Source organism: Camellia sinensis, chromosome 7 (genome assembly GCF_055761805.1).
Source record: "Camellia sinensis isolate YWXY chromosome 7, ASM5576180v1, whole genome shotgun sequence".
NCBI lineage: Eukaryota > Viridiplantae > Streptophyta > Magnoliopsida > Ericales > Theaceae > Camellia > Camellia sinensis.
In genome coordinates, this window is record NC_138967.1 from 23486711 (window position 1) to 23505812 (window position 19102).

Here is a 19102-nt window from a genome sequence, read left to right on the forward strand (position 1 = left end):
AACTGCAAAGATAGAACAGTACAGACATTAGAATAGAATATTAAAAACTTTATGCAAGAAGATAAGAAAACTTATGAAGGGTGGCCCTTACCAGCTCCTTCCCTGAAAACTGTTCGGCTTAAGGGATAAAGATGGAGGTCATCGTTTGGCTGAAACTCCCAATTGCCCGAGACGATGAAGTAATCGTCTCCAGCTTACTTGTTGGAGTCTGGGAGGTCGGCTACGATTTTATATTCAATGGATCTCGGCTTGAGGTAGTAAACATAGTCCGTGTCTTTTCTAAGGCGACACATGGTATAACAATACTAGAAATCGGCAAGCGTAATCCTAGCATTCTCTTGTTTGACTAAAGCAATGGTACCAGTAATAACTTGGTAAGAATTGATGGCGAGTTGCATTGGGTTCAACTTATAGAAGTGAAGGATTTGACGGAAAAAATGGTCAAGTGGAAATCGAAGTCCACACTCAATAAAGGCAACCACAGGGAAGGGCATGGAGTTATCTGTAGACATGATGGAGTCATCATCCCCAGCCAACCTCAGATTGACATCGGCTAGGATTTCAAACTCTTGCCTAAAAAATTCTAGCTTGGAGGGGGTGTCTACCCGATGTTTCCGCATACCCATAATATCGGGATAACTAAAGGTATTGGATTTCAGAAAGAAGATGTTTCAAAAAGGGTTATTGGGACTTCGGCAAAAAACCTAGGTTTGAGCTGGTACAGAAATTTGTAAGGGATGTTTCAGTTTTTCCTAAGAGTGGATGGATTCTACAGACAAATCCCAAACCTAAATCTATAAAAACAAAGATTGAAGGCACAGATCTGGAAAAGACACAAAAAACAGAAAATAAGAACGGAGTTTCAGAATCAAGAACAGAGATGGTCTATCAAGAGCATAAAGAATACAAGATGTATAGGGCCAAGAACAGTGGCAAAAGTACAGGGAAGTGGTGAAATAGTGCGTGTGTTCAAGATATGGGCAAGGGCAAAATCGTGGGAAAAACACATTCAGATGTATGATTCACAAATTAGAAGTTTGAACAAATGCAGTAATGGCAGTAAGTAACAGAAAGCATCAAAGAATTGAAAACGAAAGGAACAGTAAACTCACCGAAGAAAAGAAGCCGGTATAAGGATCGCCGAAGTCAGACAATGGTTACAGAAGTAACAGAATGGCGGAAGCTTCACCAGAAGGAGGAATGAAGGCAGTTGCAGAGCTTGAGGTCTGGAACAATGGCGTATTCAAGAGCTAGAGAGAGAAAAAGCAATGGAATCGAATGAAAAGTGAGAAAATGAAAAGAAGTTTTGTCAAAAACTTGAAACGGCGACAAAACAGGGCAATTAATGTGCCTAGAGCAGCGAATGCGTCAGACGGCGTACGTAGGCGTAAAACGGTTTTTTAGGCGCGTCATGAACACGAGCCAGTAAAGATGAGACACGCGAATGAAGTGGTTGGATAAGTGATGTATGACAGCTCAAACGCGTGAAAGGAATTCACTGGAATTCTTGTTCCTTGAGAAGACATATCGGCCTGAAATGAATGATCTCGGCTGAGGATTTCTTTAGCCGATGTACAGAAAGAAAGTACCAATATAGGTTTCATCACCTCAGAATACCGAGGTAATAGAACCTAGGGGACAGTTGTGGGGATATATTTTCTAAGTACCAACGCGTGGCCAAGGTGACGCCGACGTGTCAGCCGAGGTGCCACGTGTTCTGGACATGACGCCGAGGTTATCTCGGCAAGGCTGAGGTTACCTCCGAAGATATCGGAATCCGAGATAAGCGGATAAGGCACAAGAATCCTAGAAAATGGGGAGACTACAGTTGGGAAAGGATAAGACTCTTAAGGAGTTTATCTCAATCCTACTAGGTGTCCAAGATTGATAGTAATCCTAAATCCATTAGAACTAAGCTCCTGTTGGGACAAGGATTGAGTTAGCTATAAAAGAGAGGCACCCCCGTGGGTCTAAGGTACGTAATTTATATTCTGAACAGTGAGATTAGCACTATTGATTATCTTTGAGAGATATACTAACTTGATAGTCGGAATGCCCCCGGGTGGATGAACCACCGCCGGAATCTTCTCTTTCTGTTACAGGTTAGCCAGGTGTCATCTATTCTGCCAGTGTTCTCCAGCTGAATACTAAGTTGGGCAGTGTGATCGAAAAATCACTCACACAATTTGGAACAATGGCGTATTCAAGAGCTAGAGAGAGAAAAAGCAATGGAATCGAATGAAAAGCGAGAAAATGAAAAGAAGTTTTGTCAAAAACTTGAAACGGCGGCAAAACAGGGCAATGAATGTGCCTAGAGCAGCGAATGCGTCAGACGACGTATGCAGGCGTAAAACAGTTTTTTAGGCGCGTCATGAACACGAGCCAGTAAAGATAAGACACGTGAATGAAGTGGTTGGATAAGTGATGTATGACAGCTCAAACGCGTGAAGGGAATTCACTGGAATTCTTGTTCCTTGAGAAGGCATATCGGCTTGAAATGAATGATCCCGACTGAGGAGTTCTTGAGCCGATGTACAGAAAGAAAGTACCAATATTGGTTCCATCACCTCAGAATACCGAGGTAATAGAACCTAGGGGACAGTTGTGGGGATATATTTTCTAAGTACCAACGCGTGACTAAGGTGACGCCGACGTGTCAACCGAGGTGCCACGTGTTCTGGACATGACGCTGAGGTTGTCTCGGCAAGGCCGAGGTTACCTCCGAAGATATCGGAATCTGGGATAAGCGGATAAGGCACAAGAATCCTAGAAAATGGGGAGACTACAGTTGGGAAATGATAAGACTCTTAGGGAGTTTATCTCAATCCTACTAGGTGTCCAAGATTGATAGTAATCCTAAATCCATTAGAGCTAGGCTCCTGTTGGGACAAGGATTGAGTTAGCTATAAAAGAGAGGCACCCCCGTGGGTCTAAGGTACGTAATTTATATTCTGAACAGTGAGATTAGCACTATTGATTATCTTTGAGAGATATACTAACTTGATCATCGGAGTGTCCTCGGGTGGACGAACCACCGCCGGAATCTTCTCTTTCTGTTACAGGTTAGCCAGGTGTCATCTATTCTGCTAGTGTTCTCCAGCTGAATACTGAATTGGGCATTGTGATCGGAAAATCACTCACACACATATTATTAATATATATATATATATAATTTACTAATTTATTAACAGATGTGACACTTGAGTTGTCTCTATCATATTATTCTAGTGAATCATGTTTCAAATATTAACAATTGATTATAGAAAACCCCATTTATGAGTAAAAATATATATAATTTGTTAGTTTGTGAATAATAATAATAATAATAATATTATTATTATTATTATTTATCAACAAAAAAAAAATTATTAATGAGTATACATACATCAATGAAAAAAGTGGGTGCAAAGAATATCAAAGCGAGGCAAAGAGTATTTTGTGTAAATACATACAAGGGTTTCTTGCCTTTAGCACTATCAAAAGAACCTTTTTTTTTTTTTTGGCAAAAAGCAAAAGAGTTCAATTCTTTTTTTCTCTTCTTTTTTCTTTAAAAATTTTTATTTTCCTTTTGTAGGTTACAACATGAAAATTTTGGACTAATGGACCACTATGGTCATGTATCAAGAAGGATTTTTTTGACTAAATCTCGGTAAGAGGACCACTTTCAAATTCTCTAATGCTGTGTCTGGTTGAGAGATTTAGAGAGGGATTTGTAATAAAAAAAGGAAAAGATGTGTGAAACTAAGTGAAATATAGGTATATTTTATTCACATTTCACCTAATTTTTCTTTTTTCCTTTTCAAATCCCTCCTCAAATTTTCGAACCAAACACAGCGTAAAACTAAGAAGATAACTGTATAAAAGTGAAATGAATCTTCCCAAAGTAATCTGTACTGGGAGAGTCACTTTCGTTTTCTAGATATAAAATGGTGTTTGGACTTTGCAAAACAAAAAATGGATTCTTGTATTCTTATATGATCAGGACTCCACCCAAGTCTCCAAAAGATAGCTAGAAAAAAGAGTATGTTTATCTTTTGGGATCTAGGGTTTTGGACAAGTCTAGCTCATTTGGAAATTGTGGTTGGAAATGTTTCAGATGATGGGTTTATTATGATATATATGTATTTTGTATATATATGTATATATAGGTAGGTTAGAAAGAAACAAGCAAAAATGGGTTTGGGGAGGGACGTTGACTGGGCAAGGGCACAGCTAGGGTTAGAGATGTTTCCTTCTCTTGGGGATGTGACCTGTCACTAAGTCACCACCATGCCCTAAAAAGTTCAGAATGAATGATAATTGCTATTGATTGATGTTCATATGCCAGCAATTTTTTTTTTTAATTATTATTATAAATTTTTATGTGAACAACATCAAGTTATACATTTAAATATACTAGTTACATGTGTAGATGCAATGTGAATGCAAAGATTTGTTTCAGATTTATATTCATAAGCATACAATAAAACTTTAACATTTACAATGTGGTTCAGTTTAGGCAAATCGAGCATAAGAACCTAACAATTGAGAAACTAGCACTGTCAAATTGTCAATTAGATGTTATCGAACCACATTGACGTTGCATGCCTTACACGGGCAATTGCAGGCTAACAATCCCTTATCTCTAAATTCCGTTGCCCCTGTTCTAAAACATTTACAGTTGTTAAAAATTTCGAAATATAAAATCTTAAAACATAATTTATTGGCTGTGAATATTTTGAGACAGAGATGCAAAAGATCCCATGCCGCAATTGCTGATGTAATGTTGTTGCCAATTTATAGTTTGGCAAAACATTCAGATTTCTTTTCTAGAATAGGATTGAAATTGCGTGGCACACAATGTTTTGAAGGGGTTTAGTTCAAGGTGGAATGTTTTTATGGCATGACCGAGTTGGTTGGCCTAATTTGGCTAGAAAATCTAAGAAATTGTCAAATCTATAAATAATTGGCAACCTAGTACTTCCTGCAAAAATGTGTCACAAAACTTTTGGCTAAATTATTTTCCAGCTGGTTAATACATTATTTGTCCAATTTTATTGCAAAAGATAATTTCAAATTATTCTGGGATTCAATCTAAGTTTTAACATTTTTGTTGACAAAAAAATTGAAGAAAAAGTATTGGGTAGAGTACACCTTTTGCCTAAATTTGACCTTAGTCTCTCACCTTCTAATTATAACATTTAGGTCATGTTTGTTTGGGTGGACTGGATTAGTATTTCCATGACTAATAGTCCTAGGACTACCAATTCGTTGGATTATGTATCCTATCTTAACTAATAGTCAAGTTTAAAATAATTAATCCGTACTTCAATTGTTTAACCAAATATCGGATTAATAATTTTATTGGACTATTAGTCCAATCCCAAGCTCATGTCCACCCAAACAAACATGACCTTACGATCTTAGATTTTAATCCATTCTTCAATGTGATCATCCTGTCATCCCATCATTTAAAATTTGAGTAATTGTGGAAACATAAAGCACCAAAGTGAAATATGAGTAAGAATTGAGTGAAAAGTATAATTTGCCTAACAATTCTTTTTCCCCCATGTCATGCCCTCGGAAACATGTTCACGCGACCCTCAAGTGAGCATTTTTCTAAGTCCTTACCTGTCAATTGGGTTGCGAAAGTTTGTCTTTCCAAGTCTTTACGTGTCAATTGGGCTGTCTGCTCATCTGCTGCTCTTGTTTTCATACTCAATTCTGATGTATCCCAATTTTTTCTTTAATGAAAGTTTGGTAGTTCAAAAAAAAAAAAAAAAAAAAAAAAATATGAGCATTTTTCCATTCAAATTATTAATTGTAGGTAAAAGAGGACCACATTGAAACATGGTCAAATTTGAGAACTTTGTTGTTTTAATTAAAAAATAAGGGATAAAAAAAATCGAATGAAATTTGGAGAGTGAAAATTATAAAAAAAAAAATTCAAAAAATTTCACCCATATATATCACTACAAATTCTTAATTTTCATGGGACTTGAGAGCTATTTGGAGCAGCTTATCTCAACGACTTATAATTTTTTTTTATTTTAAGAGTTTATACTAGTCTGCTTGATATAACTTCTTGCTTTAATTTTTTAGGTATAAATAACTTATATAAACTAAAAAAAAGTTGATTTTTAGAAGTTAGGTAAAAGGTGCTTTTGGTTTATGTTTTTGAATTATTAGGTTTCAACTTACAATAAAGTGTACCAAAAAAATACTAGAAGATGTGTGTTTGGTTGCAAGGTGTAAGTTGTCTAGTGTGAATAGGGAAATTACACACTGAATAAAAAATAAAAAATAAAAAAGAAGAAGCAACCTAGGGTTTGAGTTTTGTAACAAAATAAACTATAATTTTTTAATTTTATTAATTTAAATTCTAAATTTTTTATTGTTTCAATCTAAACTATTTGCCTATTTTTTCTTAAGTAAAATCAATATGGAATAATGGATATTTTAGTCACAAAACTCAATGAAAATAGTATTTTAGACATTTTATGTATACCTATATTGAGTTTAATAATTAAAATATTAATTTTCCGTCGATTTTACTTAACGAAAATAGGTTATATTAAAAACAAGTCAAAATAATAGGATTAAAATTGACAAAATTAAAAACTCAGGCCTTATTTTGTTACAAGGCTAAAATTTTAAAATTTTTTTGTTGTTGTTGTAATCTTCCCGTGTGAATAAGAAGATAGGTATTTAGTTATATGATTCAAATTGTTCAAATTACAAAATTACCATTTTGTCGCTTAAAAAGTTAGGTTTATACTAAGGGTCTAACCACTACAACAAAATGCACTTTTGGCGACTAAAAAAAATTTAGTCACCAAAACTTGTGGAATTGGCGACTAAAATTTTTTTTTAATCAGCAAAAGTATAATATTTAGCTACTAATTTTTTTTAGTCGGGAAATATTGATTATTGGCAACTAAAAAAAATTTAGTTGCTAAAAATGCCACAATTGGCGTCTAAAAAATGTTTTAGACGCTGTATAGATAGTTTTGACTGCTAAAATTTTTTAGTTACCAAATGAAAAACAAAATATTACTTTCAGACTTTTGGCGACCAAAAATTTGGTCGCCAATAATTTATTTTTAGTAACCAAAAAATATTTTAGTCGCCAAAGGATTAAAATATTTGGAGGGAAAATTTCGAATTTTGGAAGGATTTATAAAATTAATTGGCGACCAAAATGTTTAGTCGCCAAATTACTACTTTTAGCGACTAAAATCATATTTAGTCGCCATTAGTAAGGTTTTGGCTACTAAAAAGAATTTTAGTCGGCATTGATCAAATTTTGTATCTTAATTAGACTACCCTTAGTCCTCTCCCATTTCGCTCTCTCATCATCCCTCTTCTCTGTCTCTCTTTCTCTCACTCCATCGTAGGCGACCCACTGTCATACACGAGCACCCACCTCTTCATCGGCGACAGGACAACCCACCTCCCCACCAGCGACGGTACCACCCATCTCCCCACCAGCAATGGACGACAGTAGCTACTTTGATTTGTGCCTCCTCCAGCGCACACCAGGTACTTCCGGCCTCTTCCTCTCTCTCTCTCTCTCTTTATATATATATATACATATCTTCACCCAATTTCTAGGGTTTTATAACAAAGGATTTGTTTTTGTTTTTTTGTTTTGTTTTGTTTTTTTTTTTAATAAATCAGAGGGTTGGAGCTTCTCTTCTATCTAATTCTCGCAAAAGCAAAGTTTTTTTCTCTCTATTTCTCGCTCGCAGCAACCATTGGAGCACACCATGGTATTTCCCCTTCTTCTTCCCCTTCCTCCCTCTCTCTCTCTCAACAATTGGAGCACACCCTATTAAATCCAATTCATTCTTCTATTATCCTGCATAATGATTCTTAATCATACTTCCATTCAATTCTGATTTTCTTCTAATCAATTAGTTTGTGTGTGATGATGTTGCTATTGTTGTTGTTGGTAGTTTCTTTGTTGATGTTGTTTGGTCTATGATTTTTATTGTTGTTGTTTCCACCCTCTTGCTCACCATGTGTTTGACAAAATGTCGAAATGAAATTGGAACAAGCTCACTATTTACTTAGTTGTTTGTTGTTAAATTCTTCAAAATCCAAGCCAAGTCTGATAAGTTCACTACATAAAGGCCTATTTATAGGCATCCTTGGAAACCCCAATAAATTCTAATTTAACATTGACGAAAGCCATCAATCATCATAGGATGTTCACAGATTGATTTGATTCGATTTTAAGGTGAGTCAAGAACCAAAACTGCTCTCCATTGTTTTAAAAATTTAAGAACCAAAGAGAACCTTAAAACTTTTGAAAACAAACTGTGAATGCATCAACACTTACCAAACCAAACAGCTTCACCTCTTTTGAATTCCCGTATTGTATCAATGTTTATGTAGACATTCATAATTGGTTCTTTGCTTGAAAATAATTATCATAAAATAATAAAAATAAATAATATCTTGTCATATATTCTGGTAATATAAAACGGTTAAAAAAAACCTGCTATAGAAATGCATTTTTTGGATTCCTTCACACAAATTTTTGATGAGATGAGTGGTTGATGCAATAGAAATTGAATGAATTTGGTGCAAAGGATGATACCAACCACTCCACGTGATCTGTTTCTAATTGTTTTCCATAATTAAAATAATGAAAAGTTCAAAAAAAATCACTAGTTTTTATTTTTGTGCAAAAACTATTTCCAAAATTAAAAAAAAAAAAATTGGTATTTTATAGAAAATGAGTTGTTTTTCGAAATTTCTTGCACATGTATGTAAAGGAAAATAAAAATGACGAGGATACCAAACATGTCAATTTTGTTTTATTTTCTCTTTCACATCATTTCTTGTCACATTGAATTATGAATTTTCTTGTTTAAAACACAACCTGGCATTTCATTGACTGGGATCTACAGATCTCATCATGTATTTGATTTTGTTTCTTTTAGACATTTTGTGAAACTCAGATTTCATGTTTTTGAACTCACTGATTTTATGACAACTTTACTTAGAATATTATTGCATTGTCTTGTTTTGGGGGTTGAATGAAAACTTTAGTGCAATGATCACTGTGTCCCATAAATGTTGACACTAATTTCTGAGATACCTTTCCCAAATTATGCATATATAGGTATTGAAATATATATCATTAGTCAAAAAAATTTCACAAAAATACATTACCAAACATATACTAAAATGTAAACATCATTTTCATGAGTTAGAGCCGAATATGCCCTAAACTTAGTCGAAAAAGGGCGTTTCGGGGGCGAAAATTCATAACAACCCCCGAACCACCTTGTGACTCACACGGACAGTTTTCCCATGACAAATAGGACCTGTGACAATTGACGGAATGTAATTCGGAACTATAGGTAAGGAGTTAGAGCCGAATACGCCCTAAACTTAGTCGAAAAAGAGCGTTTCGGGGGCGAAAATTCATAACAGCCCCTGAACCATCGTGTGGCCCACACAGACAGTTTTCCCATGACAAATAGGACTTGTGAGAACTGACAGAATGTAATTCGGACCAATAGGCTTGAAGTTAGAGCCGAAAACACACTAAACTTAGTCAGAAAAGCGCATTTCGGGGGCGACAATTCAAAACAGCCCACGAATGACCGTGTGGCTCACGTGGACAGTTTGCTCATAACAAATAGGACTTTTGACAACTGAAGGAACGTCATTCGGACCCGTAGGTCGAGAGTTAGAGCCGAATACGCCTTAAACTTACTCGAAAAATAGCTTTCCGGGAGCAAAAATTCATAACAGCCCCCGAAGTTATGAATTGTGTGTTTAAGATTTCTGTGTTTATTGTCCAATATTTATGTCTACCTCTACAAACTTATAGAAGAAATTTGAAATTTACTTTAGTTGTTTGGAAGCCCCGTGAATTTGAAATTGTTTCCCAGTATTTGATATTCTTTCATGTTGAATAATTCTCTTTCTCTCTCTGTCTTCTCCAAATTCTCCCTCAGTGAGCACTAAGACATTCATGAGTGTGGATAATTTTAAATTGACTGAAAAGGGTCATCCAAGTCACCCTTATGTAAATCTCTTGATGTCTCTCTCTAATAGGTCACAACTTTTCCAAAGTTTAGAAGCTTCTGTAGAGTGATAAAGTACAAGGGGTTTCGGGGGTGAACATTCAAAACAGCTGTAGACACACCCTCGAACGCCCCAGGAGGGAAATCCTCCCGTTTTGTTCGTTTGGGCTCACTACAGTTCAGGACTCAAATGTCGCGGTCCTGTATCTAATCTCGCAAAGTGCAATGCAAGACCGATGAATCATCAAAGAGTCCAAATCCGGCAAATCGTTTTTGAAAATAGATTTTTTTTTAAAGAAGTGCCAAACATGGACTGCTTTGCCAGATACAGAGTCGCCACCTAAATATTTATTTTGTGGGAATTTAGGAAACCCTAACTCATTGCCTAAGGCCACGTGTCCGTCATCACCAAAGTTACTTCGGCTCGGGAACTTGGGTACGATTAGGGAAGGTCACTTCGTGAGCACCCCGCTCGCCCGATCAAAGATCGGCCTCTACTAACCATGATATCTAGTTTTGAAAACATTGTGCGTTCTTATTCCGGTTATTAGCCTAGATTTACTATGTGATGCGCACAGCATACAAGTATAGACTGGATCGCCTGAATTGGAACAAAACATCTCATGTTTGTTTTTTAAAACGGTTTGGTGGTGCTACCCGCAAGTAGGCTAAGACATGGATTTGCCACCCTCGGATGGGCATAGAAAACATGATTTTACCACTATCTAGTGGGCTTAAAACTCACAATTAATGAATTGTTCCAATTCAAATAACCCAACTTTCACCCACAAGCATTCAGGCAGTTATATCATATAAGCACATAGCCTCATGGTAAACATGCTATCATGGCAGTCACTCACACACATGCAAGGATGCTAAAGCATAAAACTTACCGAGTACTCCAAGCCAAAACAAAAGCTATGTTAGAAATTCATGCATGATCCTAACTATACAGAAATACCTAATGTAACACATGCAAAAATGCAACTACAATAGGCTCGGCTATTCTAAAATGACATGTGAAATGCTACAGCTAACAAGTATTCAACTCGGAATCGAAATACAAATGCAGTTAGCATGATGCGCCGAGCCCGGTGCATGCTAGACAGATGAATGAATGCAAACATGCTATCATACTGTATGCTAATTGAAACATGCCCTAAACTAACCATCATAAGCTGGTAAATAAAAAGGAGAAAGACGTGGGGTTGGAAGACATACATCACACACACGCACACTTATTACAGTTGTGCCCTCACTCAGAGGGTTCGAATAAATAATATACAGTCCGAACAAGTAGTATAGTCCGAATAAATACAAAATCCTAATTAATTAACAAATTAATCTAGGAAAGCAGATAAATTAGCACGCAAATCCATGGACCGCCTCAGCTCTGTTCCAAATGATGAATGATGCATGCTTGAGTTGCCTTGCGCAGAAATCCATTACGATGCCCCAGTTTGCCTCTGCTTGCAATTGTTCTTGGAATATTGCGCAACGCTCCAGAAGGCTGCTGATTTCTGATTTACTGCAACAGAGAGCAACAAAGGGGCATGGCAAAGTATTTTCACATATGTATGCATGACTACTCTTCAGGGAGTGTAGTCCTCGATCCTCGTACCACCAATCACGCATATCGATGCATGATGGCCGAGGAGTCGAATTGCACGACTCAATATGAAATGAATGCACATGAAAACACAACAAGACCTAAACTCCATCATGGGTAATCCGGAGTGTCGGCGACAGGGAATTGAGACACGTTCCGTCACTTGGAGTACGAAACGTACCTCGTTTCCCGTGCTCGGGCTAACTCCTATCCCAAACACGATGCAAATGAGATGGCATACACAATGCGATTAACATACAACCTAGCATACGCAATGCTATGAAATGGCATACACAATGCTCGATGTGACATGGCATACACGATGCTCTAACATGCAATCTAGCATACGCAATGCTATGGACCGAAATGACAAACACAATGCACGATGGACTTACACCAACATGAATGGACCTCAGCTACACTCACATCAGTGGCCATTAGATGGAAAAGAGACAACCGAAATGCGTGTACACGCGCACGCATACCGAAGACCGAATCTAAGGCATAAAATGCCACTCTACCAAAGCATGGCAAGGGATGAAAGATGGCATACAAACATGTAATCTCCAGCACTGAAACATGATGCTAAATGATCCCGAAACATGGAAATATGGCACCCGATGCATGAAATAAGCCCCGAAACTCAAAGCTAGGCACATGTATTGAATTATAACTATGGAAAGCGAGCATTATTTGGCCATGAAGTACAAAGACAGAGCCAAGACAGTCCCAAAACATGCACATTTCTAGTTTAAAGCATGGCCAAAAAGTGCTAACATGATGGACTAAAATAGCATGCAACATTGGCTAGCAAGCATGATTTACATGGCATGTATATGAAGCGTATGAGAACTCATCAAACCAGCCAAAAACAGTGAATAAAATATGTCAAAATATGCCTAAATAACCACTAAAATGCAACCAATGCATGCAAAAATGATGAGCTCCTTTAGAGGGCCATACGATGGGTTATTAGACACATACAAGATAGACATGTAACATGGAAAAACCACCTCTGGAAATGAGTTATGATAGCCCTAAAACCCACCAAATAGGCCCTAAAATCAGTCTCGGAAACATGCAAAGAAAGGCCCCTTTGAAAGGCCTTGAATGGGATTGCTCTATACATGCATCATAGACATAAAGTATGGAAAAATGGGCTCTTGAAAAAGCTTAGGCAGACCTTAAAACCCTCAAAATGAGGCCTGAAACATGACTTCAATGCATGCAAAACAAGGTCCCTTTGGAGGGCCAACCATGCTAGTAAAGAGAATGAGGGGTGAGAGGGTCACTCCTCTATGATTTTGGAGCTCAAAGACACATCAAAGCCACTGAAAACCCACTGGATTTCAGTGGCCAAGATGCCAAAACAAGACCAATTCAAATGCTCAAATGCATGGCTCAAAGCATGAAGAAGTGAAGCATGCAAGGAAGAAGATGACTTCAAACAGAAAAGTGACCTTAATCAAACTTAAAGAGGAGGTCAAAACAAGACTTTCTTCAGTTTAGGCCGAGGTCCAAAAATACTCACAAATAAGGCTAATATATCATGCAAAATGAGCCCTAAAAGAGAGATAAAGCATACAAGGATGTAAGAGACCTCAAACAGAAAAGTATCCTTAATCAAACATGAAGAGGGGCTCAAAATAAGACTATTTTCAGTTTACGCCAAGGCACAAAAATTCTAGTAAATGAAGCTAAAGTATAGAGCAAAATAGTGCAAAAAAGGAGTAAATGAAGACTTACCCTTGTAGAGCCGACCCTTAGCAACTTCTGGACCAAGAATATGACTCCTCAAGCTCTGCAAATTACCTCCAAGATGCTGGAATGGATGGTGGGGGTGGTAGGCTATGAAGTGTAGTGTAAAATGGCCAAGAATATTAGGGTTTGGAGCTTGGAGAAGAAGGCTATGGAGGATGGAGTGTGTATGCCTTAACCAAATGTCTAACCCTTACAAAATGAGATGGATGGTTGGTTATATAGAGTGAGATAAGTAAGGCTTCTTGGAGAAGCCAAGAGAGAGGTTCAAAGCTTCCTCAAGAAGCTTGACCAAAAGGGTCAAACTCCTCTTACCAACCAAGCAAAGGGGTCAAAACCCCCTTTTAAGGACCAAAACAAGGACAAAACCCTCGGACAGTTGGTCAAATGCTTCACAGCTGGCACAGCTATGTTGCACTTGAGAAGGGCAAAAAGCAGAAAGCTGGCCGACCAGCTAAGGTGGCCGGCTGGCCACTTCCCCTGGTCGGCCGACCAGGGGTCAAAAGGGTCAAGCAAAAAAGCTGGTCGGCCTCCCCAGAAAGGTGGCCTCCCAGATGAGTAGAATACAGCTGTGTGGTGAAAAACCAGAAAAAGTGACCCAAGAGAGAGAAAAATCAGCTTTTTAGAGGGGTTCAAAAGGGTCAAGAAGAATTACTGGTCAGCCTACCCATATTGATGGCCTCCCAGATGAGCACAATACAGTGATGGTGTGAAAAACTAGAAATTGTGTCTCAAAAGTGAGAAAAACCAGCTTTCTGTCAGAAAAATCGACTTTTGGAGAGAGAAAATGAGAAAACTGGTTTTTCAGGGAAAAAGGTGGCCTCCCACCATCCTACCATCTTTCTAGCAATGAAAATAGGGTCTCTACCAAAAACGGACCAAAACGAATGCAAAACGAAAGTTCGGGGGCCAAAACGCGCGGTTCGGGGCCTTGAAAACAGGCCGTTAGGCGCCGGAAGTGGCGTATGACCACGAAGATGGTCTCCCAGGCCACAGTGTCCCTCAAAAGAGAGGAAACAAGGTGTGTGACAAAAACTGGAGCAAACAGAGGTAGTTAAGCGGTCCCGAATCGAGGCACATGACCGACGGCTCCGAAAATCGGAAACTGGTCTCCAAACGGGAAAAATGGCCTACGACCACGAAACGTAGCCTACGGCCACTGAGAGATGATCTACGAGATCTCTCCCTCCCTTCAAGAAGAGAAAAAAAAGAAAACAGGACCTGGTTCGCAAATCGAGGCAAAGCACAAAAGAGCCCCGAAGTCCAGGGGCAAGGCTCGTAGCCGAGACTCAGCAACCTCAGAATGAGCACAATATACATCATCACCGAGCGCTCAATTGGTGACGTCTGAGTCTTAAGGTCAGTAAAAAATGAGGTGTCTACAACAGCCCCCGAACCACCGTGTGACTCTCATAGGCAGCTTCCCCATGACAAATACGACTTGTGACAACTGACAGAATGTAATCCGGACCCGTAGGTTGGGAGTTAACGCCAAATATGCCTAAAACTTACTCGAAAAAGGCGTTTTGGGGCGAAAATTGAAAACAGTCCTTCAACGACCGTGTCACTGACACAGACAGCTTCCCCATGACAAATATGACTTGTGACAACTGACGGAATGTTATTCGGATCCGTAGGTTGGGAGTTAGAGCTGAATACGCCCAAAACTTAGTCGAAAAAGAGCGTTTCAGGGGTGAAAATTCAAAACAACCCCCGAACCACCGTATGACTCTCATGGGCAGCTTCTCCATGACAAATAGGACGTGTGACAACTGATGGAATGTAATTCGGACCCGCAGGTTGGGATTTAGAGCTGAATACGCCCAAAAGTTAGACGAAAAGGGCGTTTCGAGGGCGAAAATTCAAAACAGCCATCGAACCGCCATGTGGCTCTCACGGGCAGCTTCCCCATGACAAATACGACTTATGACAACTGACGGAATGTAATTCGGACCCGTAGGTTGGGAGTTAGAACCGAATACGCCCAAAACTTAGTCAAAAAAGGACGTTTCGGGGTTGAAAATTGAAAATAGCACCTGAACCTGGCTCTCACGGGCGGCTTCCCCATGACAAATAGGACTTGTGACAACTGACGGAATGTAATTTGGACCCGTAGGTTGGGAGTTAGAGCCGAATACGCCCAAAACTTACTCGGAAAAGGGCGTTTCAGGGGCGAAAATTACAAACAGTCCCCGAACCGCCATGTGGCTCTCACGGGCAGCTTCCCCACGACAAATATGACTTGTGACAACTGACGGAATGTAATTCGGACACATAGGTTGGGAGTTAGAGCCAAATACGCCAAAAGCTTACTCGAAAAAGGGCGTTTCGGGGGCAAAAATTCAAAACAGCCCCCGAACCGCCATGTGGCTCGCACGGACAGCTTTCCCATGACAAATACGACTTGTAACAACTAACGGAATGTAATTCAGACCCGTAGGTTGGGAGTTAGAGCCGAATACGCCCAACACTTAGTCGAAAAATGGTGTTTCGGGGGCGAAAATTCAAAATAGCTCCCGAACGACCGTGTGACTCCCACCGACAGCTTCCCCATGACAAATAGGACTTGTGACAATTGACGGAATGTAATTCGGACCCGTAGGTTGGGATTTAGAGCCGAATATGCCCAAAACTTAGTCGAAAAAGGGCGTTTCGGGAGTGAAAATTCAAAACAGCCCCCAAACCGCCGTGTGGTTCTCACGGGCAGCTTCCCAATGTGCGATAGGACTTGTAAACAATTAATGAGGAAGTTGGTAAAAAGAATACTTTTTATTCACATTGGGCTTTGATATTGGTTTAGCCACAGAATTTGAATACATGTTGCATACAAATAGAAGATTGTTACATTAGCTTTATGTTAGTAATGACAGATTTAGTAATGATTGTTCTGCATTTAACAATGTTCCTTATAACAAAAGACTTTAGAAAGACTTATAATTGATTCATCACGGAAGGTTGCTTCTTTGATATGTTATTTGTCACTTGTTGCCAAATTCATTCATGAAGTTGGGCATTTTTGGGTCAAATTCTAATTTTTTTTTTTTTTTTTTTTTTTTTTTGTAGATGACTTTGTTGCGTGGACCTTCAGAGTAATATTTTGGTGTATGGAGAAGAAATTTCACCTTTGTATAGAACTAATATAATACTTTTGTCGTCCCTGGCTTTTGTGCAGTTCACTATTACTGATTCAGAAATCTTTTGGCAGCCAACAGATAATTACTGGCATGATACAGAGATCACCTTTTGTCGCCGTACATACATATGATTTTTTGTACCATGCCAAATGGTCATTTCACATGGTAATAAATGTAATTTTTGTATATGGAGGGCTTTGCTTTTTGTATGATTCTATATTTTGTATGTAATAATTATTTTAGTTTGGACAATAGTTGGTTTGTATGTACTTTGACAGTTAAAGTTATTTATTTTTTGTGTACGGATGTAGATTTTCGAATGATTGATAGTTTATGTATCATTTTATTTATATACGTATTACAAGTTGCATGGAATACAAACAGGTTATGGATAAATTATAATATTTCCAATAAAACATAATATCATGTTTTTGGTGACTGAAAGTTTTGTAGGAAAAAAAAAAAAAAAAATCAAACATTTGGTGACTAAACGTTTTGTAGCCAAAAGAAAATTAAACATTTGGTAACTAAAAGTTTTGTAGCCAAAAGAAAATCAAACATTTGGTGACTAAAAGTTTTGTAGCCAAAAGAAAATCAAACATTTAATAAAAACACTTTTGCCGACTAAAAATTTAGTAGCAAAAATGTGGGAGTTTAAGAGACTAAATTTTTAATAGCCAAAACAAAAACTATTTGCTGACTAAAATTTTAGTAGCCAAAAATGTGGGAGTTTAGGCGACTAAATTTTTAGTAGCCAAAACAAAAACTATTTGCCGACTAAAATCTTAGTAGCCAAAAAAATTTGACAGTAGGCGACTAAAATTTTAGTAGCCAAAACACTAGTATTTACTTTAGGCAACTAATAGCTAAAAACTTTTTTCGCGACTAAATCTTTGGTCGTTAACAATAATTGAGGCTTTTGGCGACAAAAAAATTGATCGCCGAAATGTATTATTTAATTTTTTTTTTCAACCTTTTAGCGAGTAAATATTTAGTCGGCAAATGAATACATTTGGCGACTAAAATAAGTTTATTCGTCAACTAGATTTCCCAACTACTCTTCGGCTATTGATTCTGCGACCAAAAAATTTAGTCGCTAAAGACCTTTAGCGACTAAAAGTTTAGTCGCCAAAAATAAAAATTCTTGTAGTGAACCCAAGTGAGTTTGGGCGGGTTGAGAGGTTGTCAACCTAAGCTGTGTTGAAAGTTGACCCAGGCTCGCTTAGGTCTGAATTATAACCCGAAATTATCTGCCAAACATGTCCCAAGTTAAATCCGAGTGCTCGAATTGCCCAAATTGTACATAAATTTAAATTTTTTTTCTTTTTTTTTTTGGTGCAGCAAAGTGTAGACACCCCATTTTTTACCGACCTTAAGACTCATACGTCATCGATTGAGCACCCAGTGATAGTGCATGTTCTGTTCATTTCGAGCTACAGGGTTTTGGCTGAGAGCCCTGCCTCCGGGTCTCCGAACTCTTTGTGCTTCGGCTCGGTTTGTGGACCAAAGCCTTGTTTCCTTTCCCGGAGGGAGGGAGAGGTCTTATAGACCATCTGTCTATGGTCGTAGACTACTTTTTCGTGGTCGTAGGCCACTTTTCCCGTTTGGAGACTAGTTTCCGATTTTTGAAGCCTTCGGCCGTACGCCTTGTCTCAGGACCGCTTAACGTTTTCCGTTTGGCTTGGTTTTTGAACCACACCTTGCTTCCTCTCCCTAGAGGGACACTGGCGTCCGAGGGACCACTGTTGTGGTCGTGTACCACTTTTGGTGCTCGACAGCTTGTTTTCGAGGCTCCCGGCTGTGCGCTTTGCCTCCCGAACTCTCGTCTTGCATCCGTTTTGGCTTGTTTTTGGTACAAATCTTGTATTCCTTGTTTGGAAAGTGGTACGAGGGTGGGAGACCAGTTTTTCCCTTGGAGACCACTTTCCTTCCCGCCAGCCGATTTTCTGGTCAAGAAACTGGTTTTCTTGGTCTTTAGGCCACCTTTTCAGGTCTCTCCCCCACCATTGGCTTGCTTTCAGTGTAAAGACCACCAATTCCCCTGGCCGACCACTTTTTTTTTTTCTGGGAGACCACTTTAAGTGGTCGGCTGACCACTTTAAGTGCTCGGCACCTCTTCCTCTGTTTTGGCAGACTGTGTGGATGCCAGCTGTGCCAACTGGAGGGCACAGACTGTATCCTCCATACACATGTATAGAGGGATTGCATCCAAGTTTTAGCTTCTCTAAGAAGCTTTAACTTTGGTTTTTCTATAATAGAGGGGCTCCCTTTCCACTCCACAGGTTCTGATTTTGGATGGAGAGCATAGGCTTACACTCTCTCTATATTCCTCTCTTTCTCTCTCTATATTGGTGCATTGCTTCACATTTGTGCACACAACCTCCTAGCCAAACACTCTTACCTTGTTGTTGAGTTGCTGGAGGGTTTTGTGGTAGCTCAAAAGTTGGTTTTGGCTCAGGAAATCTGCTGGTTTTGCAATGCTTCAAGGGTAACCCTCTTTTCCTCCTTTTAAGCTCTATTTTGATCACTCTCTTAGCCATATTTTCATGCTTCTCTTGGCTTAACATTAAACTACA

At 38.6% G+C, this 19102-nt stretch overlaps 1 long non-coding RNA gene across 1 annotated transcript; it reads left to right on the forward strand.

Moving 5' to 3' along the window:
* The first annotated feature begins 7325 nt into the window (after positions 1-7325).
* On the forward strand, positions 7326-16853 carry LOC145794611 (uncharacterized). The gene is made up of 3 exons (XR_014334531.1): positions 7326-7521; positions 7660-7751; positions 16456-16853. It is a non-coding gene; the product is annotated as an uncharacterized LOC145794611 (long non-coding RNA).
* The last annotated feature ends 2249 nt before the right edge of the window (positions 16854-19102 follow it).